Source organism: Microtus oregoni, unplaced genomic scaffold (assembly GCF_018167655.1).
Source record: "Microtus oregoni isolate MIOR12 unplaced genomic scaffold, Mior012 000028F_ref0000031, whole genome shotgun sequence".
NCBI lineage: Eukaryota > Metazoa > Chordata > Mammalia > Rodentia > Cricetidae > Microtus > Microtus oregoni.
Window position 1 is genome coordinate 19,473,400 of NW_024543087.1, and position 15,437 is coordinate 19,488,836.

The following is a 15,437-nucleotide window of genomic DNA, read 5'->3' on the forward strand; positions in this document are numbered from 1 at the left end:
ATGCTAGGGCTATAGGCTGAAGATGGATGCCCCAACACTGCAGAGGAACTTCAGGTGACTGTCCAGGTAGGCAACTGTTTTTGTCATATCTCACATTTTTGGAAATCACTTTCTTGTAATTCCTGCTTACTCAGGTAATGTTATTTCTTTCTTGGGTCTCTGATGGAGTTGAAGACTAGATAGTTATAGTTTTTCATGTTACCAGATTCAGAAAAGAAATTCCCTAAAGAGGTATAATGTGTATAAAGTTGAGAGAGATTAAAAGATAATTTTGGTAAAATGCAAGTTAGAATAGAAAGTGAATTGGGTGCAACTTTTTCGACTCATCATCATAGCATAGATATGAAGTATTTTCTCTGAATTTGTCATTTGCTAATGGAGTAGATATCATTGATGTATTTATTGCCTGTATATATTGTACATCGTTATTTTACTTACTGTATAGAGTTTTTCTTATATCAGTTATAACCTTTTTTATTTTTGACAAAAATGGGGAAATGTGATGATATTTTACTTGTGCTCTAACAAAGTGTACCTAAAGATCAGAGGGTGGAGTTAGTCACTAGTTAACCATAGAAGTATGGAAGTCTGTACAGACAGACAGAAAGTGATATGGCTGGGCAGAGAGGGGAATACAAGGCAGGAGGAGGCAGGAGGAGGCAGGAGCTCGGCCATTTTCAGCTGAGGAGTTAACAAGGTAAGAGTTAGCTATGGCTTTCTCCTTTCTCTCTCAGATCTTTCAGCATTTGCCACTACATATGGCTCTGGGTTTTTGTTATTAAGACCAATTAGAATTCATGCAACATGACCACACCAATACTTCCACCCCCATCCTCAGAAATTCACAACTCTTTTGAACACAGGCAAGACTAATAATTTCTTCTAATAGTCATTAAAATTAGTTGCATAGAACATACATGAAGCTCTTCTAGCCTAGAAGTATTGCCATAGAATGAAGATTATTTTCTGTGCGTGCACCTAAGCCCCTTCCCATTGCAAAAAAAAAAAAAATGGAAAGAACCTTCTAGACCTCAGTCTAAGCATCCATCTATGTGCCTTATCTATATGATATCACACATAATTTGTAAGCATTTCCAAGACTACACAAAGAAAGGACACAGCAAGTCTCTGCAGACTATGTGTCTTTCTTGATTTTCAAGACCATGCCTTTGCCTCTTGCAGTTCTCACTAGATGTCTATGGCCAACTCAGGGGGTAGATTTACAATGGGAACTATCCAAATCGCGTACTGGTCAGTCAGAATCTCAGGACTCTAACCTGAGAGCCCGTGCTAGGATGTGTGTGAGAGGTGCCAGGTTCTTTCTCATCCAATGGAACTCACTATCGGGGATATCTCAGCAGAAACATCTAAGGTGGCTTCTGAACTGGCTGGGAACATATAAGGCACATCTAAGCTTGGGACATGAAAGGTACACTGGTCAATTTGCATGAGGGAAGATCTGCCAGAAGGAGCTTGGAGACAGCACAAACAGATTTGATGATCATATACAAGAGATTGATTTTAGATTAAAATATTCTAAAATTTGTGTAGAGAACACACAGTGTACGGCATGCTAGAGGATAACTCGTGAGATAGCAACAGGTAAACTGGAGGGATTTCTTGGCAGAACTTGGCAACCCCTTCATGACAATGTCTACTGTGTGTATGCAAGAGGATTATGTGGTTCACAGCATTTCCAAAACTAGTTTTTCTGTGAAATGCTCCTACTTTAAGATATCTTAAACAAGCTTTAAGATATATAAGATATAGCCACACAAATCAATTAACTCAGGTTCCTACTAACAAGCTGCTCAGTGCCATGGTAAAGATAAACAAGAAAAATTCAAATATAACAAGTTGCATAGTGACGAACTTCGGCGTTTTCCTCATCTCTTCTCTCGTTGTTTCTTCTCCTTATTTTCCAAATGTTAAACAAATAATTTTAGCATGACTGAGCATCTTTCCCTTATTTCCTCACACTGAACTCGCCCTGATCGATCTGAAATGCTTATTTCCCTAGAGAAAGTGACTGGTGGCTGTACCAAGAATATAAAAGGAAAAACTGTTAATATTCAGCTTCATGGATCCAAAATGGGATTTTTGTAACAACTTAACGGCTTATAGAAGCAAGCTTTTTCAGGAGAGAGGGAATTTTCTAAATCTCTTTAACTCCCCAACTTAGTAAGAGCTAAGCCTAAGTCAGCTAATCATACATGTTCCTCTACCTCTGTGCTTCCCAAATCTCGATGCGTACCCAAGTCACCTAGGACATTGTTACAGCGTAGGTTCTGATCCATGAGAACCAGGTAGAGCCTGAGACCTCATTGCCCACAAATCCCCAGGTGATGCCACTGTGCACCTAGGGACTGCACATTCAGTGAAATACCACAGGATTACTTTGGAGTATTTGGTGGCTCTCCATGAGGCTGCCCTCAGGTAGGAGAAATTTCAATGCTAAGGAAGTGAAAAATCCAAGTCTCTTCCCCCCCTAAACTGTGGACTGGGAGAATGAACAAAGAGAGAGAAGGCAGTAAGATGTACCTTAAGTTCCCTTCTTTGGATCTCAGACTAGACATCATCAGTGTGTTAAGAAAGGGTCAAGGAAATGTCCTAAGGAGAAAATGCTGTCTAGGTCGGACCGCCAATGCTGGGATACATGTGTCTTAGTTTGCATGAGTGAGCCCCTTGGCCCCACATAAAATTAGACAATGGGAAAAGATCTCTGCTAACTCCCCAAAGACCTCTGCTGACTCCCCAAAGACCTCTGCTGACTCCCCAAAGGCTTCTGATGACTCCCCAAAGCTGCCTTCTGCTCCGGTGGATGGCCTCAACAGCTTCACTTATCTCCTGAAAGTCAACCTGGGAGTCCCACCTAGGCAACTACAGAGTGTGGCTCCCACTAGAGCACAAGGGCACCAACCATACCCCAGGAAGCTGGTAACTAAGTTAACAGGGAAACCTAGTGCAGCCAAAAAGACCAGACTACTGGCCACAAATGCAAAAAATGTCAACAGTAGCCATTAGCCAGCTGAACACTCCCCAGATGGAACTAGTTGGCCTTGGCTTTCTCCAAGCTGTACAGTATCCCAGCCTAGCCCCTCTGCCACAGACAAAACCAGGATGGTTCCAGAAAACCATGCATGTACTGGCCCAAGAATCCCACCCCCAACACAGCAGGCAAGACCATGAAGCCACGTTCTCTAACACAACCACCACTTCGAAGACACACGTGGCTGGAGACAAGAAGCAAAGGCAGTTGTGTAGCTTGGTCTGTTTGAAGGACTCCAGGCGTGAGACCAGTATCTATCCACGGTGCCTGAGCTGGCTTTTTGAAGCCCATTCCCTATAGTGGGGTGCCTTGCTCAACCTTGATGCAGCAGGGAGGGGCTTGGTCCTGCCTCAACTTAATATGCCAGGCTTTGTTGGCTTCCCATGGGAGGCCTTACCCTTTTAAAGGAGTGAATAGTGGGTTAGGGGAAGGGGGGAGGGTTGGGAAGAGGGGTGGGAGGGGCAACTGTGGTTGATATATAAAATAAATATTTTTTTTTAAGAAAAGACACATAGTCCTATAAAGATGATTTTTCACTGGCCTGGCTTTAGTCAACCTGGGTTCAGCCGTGACTGCAGATTTGTAACTGCCTGTAGCTACCCTCATTGTGGGGCAGTAAGACTAGAAAGGAATTCTTTTCTTCACATCTAAACTTCCCCTTCTTTCACAGAGCTTCAGATAATTAGCTGTAATTTCTCTTTTCCCTTCCTCCAATGTTTATGAATGCCCTGACACCCTGACAAATGTCTAAGGGGAATAAATACCTTCTTAAAAGATTGCATATCTCACTAGCAGTCTCTAGGTAACTACCTCTGAGCTCCCCGCTAACTCCTGCTGTCAAGAAGAACCGTAGAGGTGCTTTCCGAGACCCACCCTGGCACAACGCTGGTGCTGCCCAGTGAGTAGCTTGCTTTCACCTGGATCCCAAATGGGAAGCAATTTGACCTGCCAAAAGGATTCATTGATAAGATTTATGGGGCTCCTGATCCGAGAGCAGAGAGAGAAACAGTGTTGCCATAAAACACCTACAGAGGAGGGAGGGAGAGATAAGAATCCTGGCAGTACAGCCCTGCCTCTCAGGAAAAGCACCTCTGAGAGTGGAGAAAATTTCACAGGAGTTCTGTGGTGTCTCCTAAATTCCCAGATCCCATCCCACAGTGACAGGCATGTGCTTTCCTGCTCCGCCCGCCACCTCGTTCCCACTCCCACGGAAGTCATCGCCACGGGGATTTACTGCGACCAGTGGGAAAACAGTTTGCTTTCAAGTTGCTCAAATAATTGGAGGGAGAGGGGAGGGTAAGAGGAGGAAGAAGAGGAGGGAGGGAGGAGGAAAAGAGGAAGAGAAGAGGAGAAGGGGGACAAAGAGGGGATGGGGGAGGAGAAGAGAAAGAAGGGGAAGGAGGAGGGGAGGAAAAAGAATAAATATAAGACGGTTCAGTCAGCAAAGTACTTGCTTTGCAAGAACAAGTTCAATCCCCAGAACTCACATTAAAAAATAAGTAAGTAAGTAAATAAAACAATGGTGTACACATCTGTGACACGGGTGCTGAGGTAGATTCCTGGGCTCATTGGCCGGCCAGCCCAGCCTAATCAAAGAGCTTCAGGCCAGTGAAAGACCCTGTCTCAAAAAAATGATGTGGACAACTCGTGAGGAATGACACCCAAGGCCATCCTCTGGCTCCACATGCATGCAGACATGCGCATGTGCACCTGTATACACAAGTGAGTGAACTTGCACACACGTGAACACACGTGCATCTAGGCATATACACAAAACAAGAAAATGTTAAAAATAGAAACGTTTTACACGAGGCAGACAAGATCTGTTGTGTCTCCAAACTCAAATAAAAGCTAACGTTTTGCAAATGTCCTGGGAAACTAGGAAGCCTTTTACAAAAATTCCGTGGAAAGGGCATGTTATTTAGACAATTGTGTAAGTAAGCACAAGAAAGGGGGGGGGGAAGATCTATGGGTGATTATGTATAAAAAGTAAAAAGTAAGCCAGGCGGTGGTGGCGCACGCCTTTAATCCCAGCACTCGGGAGGCAGAGGCAGGTGGATCTCTGTGAGTTCGAGGCCAGCCTGGTCTACAAGAGCTAGTGCCAGGACAGGCTCCAAAGCTACAGAGAAACCCTGTCTCGAAAAACAAAACAAAACAAAACAACAACAAAAAAAAAGTAAAAAGTAATCATGCCCAGAGAGACAGGATATACAAAGACAGCCCACACCCTGAGTTTTAACTACCCCCTGCGCCGCGATCGTGAATGCTGATCACAACCCCACAAGCAGTCAGAAGATGTACTTCTGTATCCTGCGTTGTATAATGGACTTAACCATACCTGGTTCTCCCTGCAGAGTTCCCAGCTAACCCCTTTAGCATCATTGTAAAGACCCAGGTATATTCTTATTTATCTGGACAGAAACTGAGCAGACCCACGTCTATTCAGAGTCAAGGTTATAGGGCTCCCGCTGGCTCTAGGAAAGAAGTGAACGTACGTGCCCTGAAAACGGTCTCGCTGGGAGCTGCTGTGTCTGTTGTATGTGCCATTCATATTTAACTTTTCCAAAGTTAATGATACACTTTATCCTTGAAGAAAGTGAATTATGTTCTTCAGAACATGTGGTAAACATCCAGGAAAAACACAGCTTATCAATGCCCAAAAGGTGGGTTTATTTCCCAATATATTACGTGTACAGAAGCGTCCTGGCAGGCCTGCAGAAAACCAAGCCACCACTGGGCTCCCCCTACTGGGCTTTCTGAATCATCCTCTTCCATTACTGCGCAGATCAAATTTCACTTCCTTAGAGAAGCCTCCAGTGATCTCTCCTTTCACAGAAACTTCTAGAGCAAGTATCGATTGTACCGTAATTGCAGTATTTAATCACATATTGTCATGTATTCCTTAAGTTCTTCGTTTTATGCAAAGGCATTTTCCAAAAAGAACTGGAAGATCTCACTACCTACCATAAGGTTTCTCAGTAAGGGGTTGGCTTCCGGGCCTTTCCATAATCATAGGTTAATGTGTTATAATTACGTGTTTCATTGCTGGTGGCTCACTGTTTCCTGATCTTATCACAGCAATGAACCACTGGGATACTGAGTCCTGATAGCTGCCTGGGAAGAGCCCCGGGCTCCTGAGCTGCCTGATAACCCCACTCTCAGTGCTCGCCCCTGAGCCAGTTTCTGCCTCGTCAGCTGGCATCCCTGGCTGCAGCCCCTCTTCTCCGCCCACTAGCAGGGCATTGTCTTTCCTCCTGAGAAACGGCTGCCTGCCCTTCAGACTCAGCTCTCTCCTGGCTAAGAGTGGCTTAGGTAGAAGTGTTCTTCGCAAACACTCCCCAGGTAGCCTGGTCGGTGCTGCAAAGCCAACGTCTTTCTAATTGACAACCTTGGTTCGCGTGGCCTCTTGGAACCCCTTGGTAGCTCTCTGCTGCTCCCTTCTGGCAATTTTGGGACACTGCATCAAGTCTTTCAAGGAATTCAGCCCTGCAGCTTGGAATTCCAGTTTCACTGGGTAGATTGGTGGTGCCTGAGGGCCGGGGGGGGGGGGGGGGGGGGGGGGGGGGGGGGAATGGAAGGAGGGGAGAGCAAGAGGAGGGAGAGGAGAGAGAGGATAGGTGAATGAATGAATGAATGAATGAATGAGAGAGATAGACAGATGATAGATATCACATGAGAAATGTTTTCAAATTTCCCTATGTTTTGTTAACTCTTACCTATTTCATCTTTGGCTACTCCATTCAGCTAGCCCTGCATCATTAGATACTAAGATGTAAAAAAAAAACAAAAAACCCTGGCGCCAGACACCTCTACAGATGCAATGCAAGAGCCATGTATATGTGACTCTATACTCTCTCTCATCCATTGACGTCATCATTGACGGCAAACGGGCAATTCACAAAGATTAGTTTATATGGTTGCACGAGAAGCTTATTGAAAATTAAAACTCCTAAGCATCTCGAGACTCTGATTTTCTAGATGGGGCCCAGAGACTCATTTTTAACTGGCACCTTGTAATTGGACCGGAAGAGGTCCATGGGAGACATTGGGCTCCCAGCCATTTTTTTTTTTTTTTTTTTTTTTTCGAGACAGGGTTTCTCTGTGGCTTTGGAGCCTGTCCTGGAACTAGCTCTGTAGACCAGGTTCCAGCCATCTTCTATCCGTTTCTTCTACATCTTGAGTCAGCCAAAGTAAATACCCTGGGGTTTAGAAACCAGGGCAGTCGGGGATGAGGGGCAAGCTTCCTCGAGTAAGCATCTAACTATCAGAAATGCCCTCTTCTTTGCAGTTTGATGATTGCAGTACCCAATATACGTCTAACAGTAGCATGGGGTGCAAGGGAACGTAGCAATTTAATAACCCTCTCTTCTATGATCTATCGCACAAGATCTCGCAGCACATAGAGACGATAAGTCGCTGAGTCGGCAAATGGTTAAGCACCCAACAATTATTCCAAATACATTGTGGTGTACTTTATTAGGCCTAGAGATGTGATCTCGCAGAATTTTGTTTCAGTTATTTGCTTAGCCAAGTGAAGATGCACCAGACTGACCTGATTTCTTAATCATTCTCTAATGGGGCGGCGGGGCGGGGGTTGGGGGGAGAGACTTCTGCAAGCATCCTGGCTGCTAAAACTAACTTTGCTTCCTGCCAACGGTGATGCTCGGTAACAGCGCTCGTCCAACCTGAACACGCTTATGATCACGGGGTTCTTGTTGAAATTTCATTTTCAAGTTTAGCACGCAGATCAGAGTCAGTGGTTTCAGTTAAGCTCCTAGTAAAAGCACCAGTCACGCCTGCGCTAGGCCACTAACCTGCCCTTCTTGGTTGCTTTTGACATCAGTTTCACGGCCCGGCTCTCTAAGCAATGAAATCCCATGAGCTTTGTCACAGACCGCGCCTCTGGCAAATTGGCCACCATAGTAAAGGGTACCTAAACTGGCTTTCTGAGACGTGCAGGTGGCGCACACCTTCTGACGTCAGAGGCCAAAACTTCATCCTCGGAGCCAGCTAACGCTGTTGCTCCGAGTGTCCTAGGGAGAGCAGCGAGGCTTTCCTGAGCACACATGGACCACAGTCACTTCACTTTCCCGCGCTTTAATCGCCTTTCCCACACTCCAGAGCCTTCAACCTCTAAGAACCCCTACACTCTTTCCTCAGGGAGGCAGATCTGAGGCGACCTGCCCCAGCTGCACAAGCGACTGCCTCAAGAGGGAGCTTTTGCCGTCACCTCCCACATGGTCTAGCGGTTAGGATTCCTGGTTTTCACCCAGGCGGCCCGGGTTCGACTCCCGGTGTGGGAACTCTTTAGTTGACTGCAGAGCTCTTTAGCCGAGCTTAGAAGAGGCTTTAGCAAGCAAAAGGCAGTTGTCATGCGTTGTACGTCATGTTGTACGTCATTCCTGCGTCCTTCTGAAAGGGGGCCGAGCTTAGAAGAGGCTTTAGCAAGCAAAAGGCAGTTGTCATGCGTTGTACGTCATGTTGTACGTCATTCCTGCGTCCTTCTGAAAGAATGACACGTCGGGCAGTCATTCAAGATATTTTCTAAATGTTCGGACAATGTTGTTGGGCAAGCACTCCACACGGCCTTTTTTTTTTTTCCATGTTGACACGGGGTCTCACTAAGCTGCCGAGGCTGACCTTGAATTCTGTAACACAAGCAAGCCTTAAATTCACCATTTTCCTGCCTCAGATTCCAGAGTCGCTGGGCTTACAGGCCTGTGCCATCTGGCCCGGTAAAGCTTCTGGGCGACTGGCATACTGCACAGACGGCAGGCTAGGCCTGTTGCAGCCAATCATGCTCCAGTAGCAAGGCTTGCTTGCAGCTTCTGCTCAGAACCCGGCTACCTGCGTTATAATCCTGTTAGCAGCCCTGATTAACCCGCCTGAGGAAGGGCAGGTTTTTCCGTTACTTGGTCTTATTCTTGCAAACTGTGGCAGTGAGAATTAAAGGAGGCGTGGCTGTCAGGTTCCTGATTGGTGGAAACCTTCCCCTTTGTCAACATTTCCCAGAACTCTGCAGCGAACTGTGAGCACTGCTTTCCCGCCCCACTTCCTCGCCCTTCTGCATCCCATTCCAGCCGGGATACAGTCTTCGCCATCCCAGCTACCCTCAGCTGCTCACAACAGCGCACACAGAGAAGGGATGTGACAGGGACATCTGATGACACTGTGCTGCTGCCTTTAAAGACGGAAGAGAAGGCACCGAGCCAAAGAAACCGGAAACAGGTACTACGGACAGATTCTCCCTAGAGGCGTCTGCGAGGGTAAAGCACTGCTAACATTTTGCCTTTAGCCCACTTGAGTGGAGCTGAAACTTCTGCTCCCAGAGCTCTGAGGGGAAGAATACAGATCACCACTGACTTTAGTGCTTTAGTGGACCCCCAGGCTCAACTGCACCAGCATGGATTGTCTGGAGCTTCCATACGGATGCTAAGGAACACTCACTCATACATGCACACATAGAGTGGGGGTGCTGAAAACAGAACTGCCATCATTTACGGGGTCATTACTATATGCTGTGCACACAATTGACATACTCGGTTCTTACGTGGAACTCGGGGAAGAGTGAACCATTGCTAACCCTAAAGCACATCAAAAAAGGAACTAGAGCTCGCTCAGATGGGTGAGCTAGCTGGCCTGAAACCACTGCGGAGAGCTGGGACAAAACCACCCCCCCACCCCCAAATCTTCCTAATTGCATTACAATGAGAGAGGGATAGTCCTTTCAAAGCAGGAAAGCCCAATTTGCCCCAGAGTAAAACAAAATCCATCAAGTACTATATAATGAGCTTTATTTGTCATTTCTCTTCCAAGAAAGATGAGACCAGTCTGCACCCTATTTAGTGAAAGCCTGGGTGCAATTCATTTTCTTTTAAAATGGAATATAATCAAGAGCCTTTTGATTTTTCTCTAAGAACCCCTGTGATAGAGCAACCTTCAAGAAAACATCAAACAGAAACCAGGATAAATCTCCATAGGCTTCCCCCCTTCCCTCCATGCACACAAGCATTAATTTTTCAGGGTGCATCCCAGGAAGCAGGAAGGGAAAGTTAAGCAAGCTCAAAGCTGTGTTTCCAAGCTGCCCATCGCATGGGAGCTCATGCAAGGATGGCTTGATCTCAAAGCTGTCCAAATGTAGGAGCTACTGCATCCCAGGACTGTTTGTCTTAAGGAGAAAAATGTGCCCCTCAACTATGGCATCTCCTTAACCTACCCGGGACCCCAGCAAACACACGGTGGCTCACAGCATTTCTGTAATGAGATCTAGTGCCCTCTTCTGGCCTGCAGGCATACATGCAGACAGAACACTGTATATATAATAGGAAAAAAAATCTTTGAAAAAAACAGAAAACCAACAACAAAATAAAATATTAAAAATAAAATATCACAACCAAGGCAAATTATAGAAGAAAGCATTTAATTTTGGGGCTCACAGTTTCAGAAAGTGAGTTCATGACTAGCATGGCAGGGAACATGGCAACATGCAGTCAGGCATGGTGCTGGAGTCATAGCTAAAAGTTCACATCTTCATCCGCAAGCACAAGGCAGAGAGAAGGAAAGCTAACTAGGAATGATACAGTTTTGAAACCTCAAAGCCTGCCCCAGTCACACCCTTCCTCCAACAAGGCCACCCCTTCTAGTCCTTCCCAAACAGTTCCACCAACTGGTGGCCAAACATTAAAAAATGTGAGTCTTTGGGGCCATTCCCATTTAAACCATCATGACCCTTCACCCTAAAATGTTGACTGCCTTGATCTTATGTAGGCAGCTGCTTTGAGTTCATTAGTGCAGAAGTCTTGTTATGTCCAGTCCTTTCTGACATCTGGTTTGTACAATCTTGCTTCGTCCATGGTTCCTGAGCCTTGGGGAAGATGTATGGCACACATGTCTAATCTGTGGCTGAGCACCCCCCTGTTACTTATTCTTTGCACTTGGGCCAGTTGTGAGTGTCTGTGTTGACCACCATCCACTGCACATAGAAAGTAAATGTGACTGTCAAGTTGAAAGCATAGGCCCCAGCCCCTGGCATCTATCCCAGCCCCCAGGCCTGGTTTGGACTCCAAATCCCAGCAGGCCAGGTCCTGACTTCTCCCTGGGGGTAGGGTCAGTACCACTTTCCCAGGGTATTTAAATGAGTCCCCAAAAGAGGAACACATGGTCTCCCTTTTTTCCTCCCAGTGGTCTCGTTTGTATGGCTTCCTGGTTCCCCCCTCGGGGCCACCCGAGAGCACAGAACTACCATTAAACCTGGATATTTCTTAGTTTGGCTTGTTTTGATTTGACTTGATCAGAAATTTTGCATTGGCAGGGAGCTCGCATTAGGAAATATTCCTAACAGTAATGTGGTAGCCCAGGTCCTAGAATAGCACCAAAAAGTGAAGGAAAAGAAAGGAGGAGGAGGTGGGGAAAGAAGAGGAAGAGGAGGACAAAGAAGTTTAAATCTGAATAAATTTTGTGGTGTGATTAATAGGGTTGTACCAATGTTTATTTCATTGTAGTGATATTTCACTTGTATTTTATTAAATAAAACTTGCCTGAAGGTCAGAGAGTAAAAAAGCCACACTGGCCTTACAGACCAGGCAGCAGAGACACACACCTTTAATCCCAGTAGCCACACTAGTTTGCCATAGAAACCAGGCAGTAGCGGTGCATGCCTTTCATCCCAGTCCTAGCGAGGATATAAGACAGGAGAAGACAGCTCTCAGACACGTCTCATTCTGAGATTCCTAGTGGCAGGATCACCATTTCAGACTGAGGTAGAGGTGAGAGCCAGTGGCTGACTAGTTTGCTTTTCTGATCTTCAGGCAAACTTTATTTATTTAATACAGATGAATTATAGTGATAGTTTTAAAAAACATTTCAGGGTTCTATACGAGATTAACCAATGTTAATGGGGAAGTAAGGGACTTCTCTGTACTATCCTTAAAACTCTTGTTTGCAGAATTAAGTTATTTTAAGCTTAAAGAAAGGAGTTGCCAAGGGTATGGTTAATAAGATTGACCCAACAGAAAAGGAAAACTAAAGGTGCATGTAAGATGTGTGTGTGTGTGTGTGTGTGTGTGTGTGTGTGTGTGAGCTTGTGGCTCCCTTGCCAGGCAATCAGTGAGGCACAGGTTAACATGAACCTCAGAGGAAATGCTCCTTTCAGCTTGGAGCTCTAGACAAGTGTTTGCTGTATCCTAGTGAGGACTTGTCATAGAAGCTGCTGATTGAAACAAAAAGCCTGATGACAGGGGGCACCTGGATTTGAACCAGGGACCTCTTGATCTGCAGTCAAATGCTCTACCACTGAGCTATACCCCCACAGCAAACTCAGGCCTCCTGTAAATATTTGTGCTGCTCTTACGACCTACATCACACCTCATAAAATGCTTCTCATGCCTAAGATTCCTCTAGGACTTGACTCATCCCTGATTAGCTTCTCGGCACACCGCCTCCTGATGTTCCCAGAACTTAAGCATTTATTTTCTTCCTGCCCCCTAGAGCTCAGGCCCAGCTCCTGAGCTTTATCATCAGGTGTACACACAGCTCCAGGTGAGTCAAAGAGTGTTCTAAGCAGATGTTGCCACCATATAAGGCGTTGCCGCCTTTCCTAGGGTGGAGCTAGGAAAGGATCTGGACTCAGGTCTGTCCACATATGTCTTCAGAAGTTCACACTTGACTCTGAAACTACAGGCAAATGTTGCTGTGTGCATGTACTGTGCGCGCTTTCGCCAGATTTCCATGTAGGGACATCAGTTTTGTGCAAAGCGAAGAAAGACGAATAGTTGGAAGTTCACAGTTCACCCCAGATTCCTAGTACCTTGGTTCTAATCTCAGAACTTTCAATCCTGTGCATGGCTAAGACTGAGCCAAAAAGTCAGAGAAGCGCTCATCATTGTAACAAACCAGCCTTGTTTGTCAGACACTGTAGGACCAGTGAGTGACCAGCAAGAAGCTGGGGCTGGGGCTCAATAGCTTTCTGAAAGCCCCAAATTACCCACTTCCACCCTCTCTATTCTGATGCCCAAAGAGAACCTCAAATTTCAAAACTGGTTGTGCCCCAAATTAAGCTTCTTATCTTCCTGCCCTACATCTCCATGTATTTTGCTCTGTTGGAAAGAACAATAGCTCAAATGCACTGGTGATTTGCAGTGTGCCTCACCATGGACTGAATGTTTACCCACAAAAATCCCACAAAAAAAACAAAAACATTAGTGACAGTGTGCTCATTTGGCATGTGAAAAATAGAGGCACAACATAGGTGAAGTATCTAGTCGAAGCTCCCAGAATTAGCAGGTTGTCAGGCCAGGATTCTGGTGTAGGCTCAGGACTGAGTGCTGACCTGCGTATCTAATCATGTGAAAACCTTCCCCATCTCTGTCTTGCTTGGTGACACCACTGTCATCTGGGCCAAATATTTCAGGCAACTCTGGGTCGTGCCCATCTCCAGCTAATGACCAAGTGCTGTTGATTTTACATTTGAGGTTGCCCAAGTCGATTGCCACCCTTTCCCTGTCCCAACCTCCAATTGCCCCCTCCACCCACACTGTGTTCAGAGCCTGTCAGAAAACAAAGTCTATTTACAGACCCCTTGCAAATGCATTTCCAATAAACTCTGAGTCTCCTAGACTGCACACAACGCTATTCACCCTTGATCTCTACTTGTCTCTTCTTCTCACTCCCTACATTACGCTCTAAGCAGCGACCTGGCTCTAGCCTCTCCCAATGCATTGCTGCTGCTCTTGCCAAGAACTGCCTACACCATCTGTCTCCAGCCATCCCCGCCTCATCCACTCTCCACCTGTGGGACATTATTCTCTGAGACCGACAGGCCATAAGCTCCTCTCTCTCCGAAGCCTCCCCTAACCTCCCCTCCTTTTGATGAATGTAATCGCTGCCTCTTCACTCTGCTAAGCCTGGCACACCTGGCACAGCTCATGCCTGCCTTCTGATCGGGAGCAGAGAGAGCTGAGTCTCTGCCATCTCTGGGTTCATGCTTTGTACAGTTCCCACGCAGAGTAGATGCTCAGAATGTCATCAGAATACTACCAAACTTAAGGTCGATCACAGCCTCTGATCCAACAAGCCAAGCTTAGTCACCCATCCACAATAAGCCAATAAAAGAGCCAAATTCATAATGAAAAGCAGAAAGGGGAAATTTATTCAATGTGGACCACATTGGGAAAGATAAATATACACACACACATATACACTGTCACTAAATTCCTTGGATGTCCTTACAGTAAGAATGTTGTAGGAACCAGGGGACCTTGGAAACATCATACAGAAGAATTTGTTTGGTGGTTTGGTTTTAAGATCGGCGTCTCTTAGCCAAGACTGGCTTCAAACTCATTACAGTGCCAAAGATGGCCTAGATCTTCCCCTCACTGCTTTCCAAGTGCTGAGATGACAGGTATGTGTCACCAAGTCTGACAGAGTTTTAGTTCAGAATGGTAACGTGAGCAGAATAGTGAGGTCATGGAAGGTGTGTCTTGAGATCAAATCCTAACTTCCCCTTTGCAGCTTTGGACTTTTACAAGTTACTAATGATCCCTGAATATCCATCTCCATGAATGAAGTTCAGACAGCACATACCTTGTAAAATTACTACAAAAAAAAAAAAGCAGAAGACAGTGAACATTAGGAGAGCCTAGACTGATACTCATAATATCCAAATAACTCAAGGGAAATTGTTAACTCTTCCGTCATCCATGAACCACAGAGAATAATAAAAGTCAAATTCAATCTATATTCTAAAGCAAAATCAGAAATGGACAGGGGGCACCTGGATTTGAACCAGGGACCTCTTGATCTGCAGTCAAATGCTCTACCCCTGAGCTATACCCCCAGTAAGGTAAGTTTGTTTTTATAGTGTATCTGTCTCTTAGCATTCTGATTCTTAAAAGCCTCCAGTGACTCAGAAGAGCTATAATTAGGAGTGCTGCCTAGAAGGAGTCTGGGCATTAGAAGCGGTAGAGGAGATTTATAATGAAACAAGACAGGGATCTGAAGAGCTTAGTTCACAGGGCCCAGAAAAATCTCCTTTAGGCTGGCCAGTATTCAAAGCTCCATTCCTGCTGACTATATTCAGTATAAAGCAAATCTGACTTGCTAGGAAAAACCACTAGTGTCACCACAGCTGAGAACATGGATAAAATATGAGTGATTGGATTCCCAACATGGTTACTCAGCTCCTACTTACATGGGTCCTCATTGTTCTCCAGGCTGTCACAGAACAAAGCTCCAAACTGGCGCTTGGAAGATAACTAACTATAGCACTACATTGACTAATGGGGGGGAGGGGGTTCAATATATCTCAAAAACAATGGGTGAGAGACAGCTGTCCTGAGCCATAACTGTAAATGATTTCTGTCGGCTGAAAATAGATGATCAGTGGCACTCT

At 45.6% G+C, this 15,437-nt stretch overlaps 3 non-coding genes across 3 annotated transcripts; 1 reads left to right on the forward strand and 2 right to left on the reverse strand.

Moving 5' to 3' along the window:
• Positions 1–8,280: 8,280 nt before the first annotated feature.
• Positions 8,281–8,352, forward strand: Trnae-uuc. Its single transcript has one exon. It is a non-coding gene; the product is annotated as a tRNA-Glu (tRNA).
• Positions 8,353–12,283: 3,931 nt separating this feature from the next.
• Trnac-gca lies at positions 12,284–12,355 on the reverse strand. The gene has a single exon. It is a non-coding gene; the product is annotated as a tRNA-Cys (tRNA).
• Positions 12,356–14,810: 2,455 nt separating this feature from the next.
• Positions 14,811–14,882, reverse strand: Trnac-gca. The gene has a single exon. It is a non-coding gene; the product is annotated as a tRNA-Cys (tRNA).
• Positions 14,883–15,437: the final 555 nt, after the last annotated feature.